The 2,606-nt window shown below is 64.0% G+C and overlaps 1 pseudogene; it reads right to left on the reverse strand.

Moving 5' to 3' along the window:
* Window positions 1-1,200: 1,200 nt before the first annotated feature.
* LOC149286969 (18S ribosomal RNA) lies at window positions 1,201-1,813 on the reverse strand (annotated as a pseudogene; the record flags this gene model as incomplete).
* Window positions 1,814-2,606: the final 793 nt, after the last annotated feature.

A 2,606-nucleotide genomic window follows, 5' to 3' on the forward strand; every position in this document is an offset into this window, starting at 1 on the left:
AACGCAGACCGGCGGGGATAGTGTCCCTGGCCCTCCGACGGGAAGGGCCCGCTCTCGGATCCTCGGCAGCAGCGTCGGGGACCCGGGCCGGGAGGGATGGGAACTCCTCCTCGGACATGATGGGGGGGGTATCCCCGACGCTCTCCTCCCCGGACGATTGGATAGCGGGCCTGCTCCTGGTGGTCTTCTTTTTCCGCCTCCGTGGCGCAGCTTGGATCTTAATGTCCTCCTCCTCGTCCAATTCCTCCATTGAAAAAATCAGCGGCCTTCGTATAACGGACTTCTCCTGGGTCCCGTCGTACTGTGGTGGTGGCGGTGGCGGTGGTGATGTAGGCGCCACCGGTTCCGGGTCCTCCGGGGTCGGTGGTACCCCCGACTCCTCCACCTCCTGCTCCCGCAGCTTTTCCTGCAGGAACCGCACGCGGTCACGGTTCTGGGCTGTGCGTCTCGCCAACTCCGCTTCTTTCTCCTTCAGGGAGATGATCCGCTCCCGTATGGGGCCGCGATGACGACTCCCCACCCTGTTGCTCTGCTGCCGGAGCTCTTTCAGCTGTCCGGCAACCTCCTCCTTCTCCTCCCCCAGGGAACGCAACTCTTGTTGGAGGTTAGCCAGGGCCTGCCTGAGGGGTTCCCCGTCTGACTCCGCAGGTACTGGGAGCCCCACCTTAGCCTTTTGGGCATAGGAAGGGCCCTGTTCCACCGCCTCCTCATCTTCAGGGTTCGTATTCACACTCGCCTCGGCGGTCTCCAAGGCCCTGGCCCCGGCGTCCCTGAGGGCGAGGGCCCGTAGATGGAGGGCCCCCAGCAACAGGAGGGAAATCTGGTCGACCCTCAGATGGTGGGGCAGACCGACTCCCTTCTTGAGCATGGCTATTTTGGCGCTCAAGGCCGTGGTGTATGCCTCGAGCGCCTCCATGTTCCGACGCACAGCCCTGCATACGGTTCCTGCAGTCTCCCGGGATGGGAGTAGGATGCCGTCCTCCGTGTAGACCAGTTTCTCCGAGATTATGGCAATGCGGCCCCTCCACTCCTCAATGAGGGTGGAGGCCATGATGGGACCCCGGGGAGGCAGTTACCTTCCCCGGGGTAGCAAACGTCCAGCACCGAAAGTAATAAAAAAAATAAACCAAGTTCCACCAGCAACACAAAAACACCTCCTCTCCCCTCGCCTCCCAACTTCACAGTGAGCAGCCGACGCCCAGCCCTAATTGGAGCTGGAATTACCGCGGCTGCTGGCACCAGACTTGCCCTCCAATAGATCCTCGTTAAAGGATTTAAAGTGTACTCATTCCAATTACAGGGCCTCGAAAGAGTCCTGTATTGTTATTTTTCGTCACTACCTCCCCGAGTCGGGAGTGGGTAATTTGCGCGCCTGCTGCCTTCCTTGGATGTGGTAGCCGTTTCTCAGGCTCCCTCTCCGGAATCGAACCCTGATTCCCCGTTACCCGTGGTCACCATGGTAGGCACAGAAAGTACCATCGAAAGTTGATAGGGCAGACATCCGAATGTATCGTCGCCGTCACGGGGACGTGCGATCGGCCCGAGGTTATCTAGAGTCACCAAAGCGGCCGGCGGGGGCGAGCCCGCCGGATTGGTTTTGGTCTGATAAATGCACGCATCCCTGGGGGTCAGCGCTCGTCGGCATGTATTAGCTCTAGAATTACCACAGTTATCCAAGTAACAGATGGAGCGATCAAAGGAACCATAACTGATTTAATGAGCCATTCGCAGTTTCACTGTACCGGCCGTGTGTACTTACACGTGCATGGCTTAATCTTTGAGACAAGCATATGCTACTGGCAGGATCAACCAGGCAGCTCCCGTCGTCACGCGGGGGCCCGGCGGCGGCCGGGCCCGGACGCGGCCCCCGGCGGACCGCTCCCGCCCCGGGGGCCGGGGCGGGAGGCGGCGGGCGCCGGGGGCGCAGCCCTCGGATCGGGTCTGCGTAAGGGGGACGCGGCGAGGGGGCCGCGGGGACAGAGGGAGAGCGCGCGCTCCCCCTCCCTTCGTTCGGGGCCGGGAGAAAGGAAGGTGCGTGCTCCGCGGCGGGGGGAACCCGGGGTGGGACGTGGAGCACCCGCGGGTAGCCCCAACCGGCCGCGGCTTCGGGCCACTGGGAGTCCGGGGCCGAGCAAACTCAGTCACCTGCAAGGGGGGTCCGGCGCCCGGGGCGGCTCTCCCCAGGCCCGGGGGAGAGGCCTCGGGGCCAAGGGCCGGGCCGGGCCGCGGTGGGGCCCGGGGGTCCGCGCCGGGAAGTGCTCGGGGAGGCGGGCCGCTCGCCTGCACCAGGGGGCCCGCCGGGGACCGCCTGAGCGAGGGTTGCCTTCCCCGGCCCGGCGCGGGGCACCAGATCGGTCGTTGTCCTGGTCGTGGCGGTCGACGCCGACCGCTCACCTATATATCCGGCGGAGGGTGCCTGAGGACCCTGGCGAACCGGGAAGGAGTTCCGCGACACCACCGGGAAAACCCGGCCAGGCAGGCCGACTTCGATGGAGCGAGGGTCGGATGCGGCCGGCAAATCCGTTCTCATAGACTTCCAGGGCTTTTCAAGCAACTTGGCCTGCCAGAAATGGGGACTTAGAGCGAAAACGCCAGCCGGCAGCGAG

The sequence above is a fragment of the Sceloporus occidentalis genome, unplaced genomic scaffold (assembly GCF_023333645.1).
Source record: "Sceloporus occidentalis isolate IW3139 unplaced genomic scaffold, rSceOcc1.0.p SCAF_65, whole genome shotgun sequence".
Taxonomy (NCBI): Eukaryota; Metazoa; Chordata; class Lepidosauria; order Squamata; family Phrynosomatidae; genus Sceloporus; species Sceloporus occidentalis.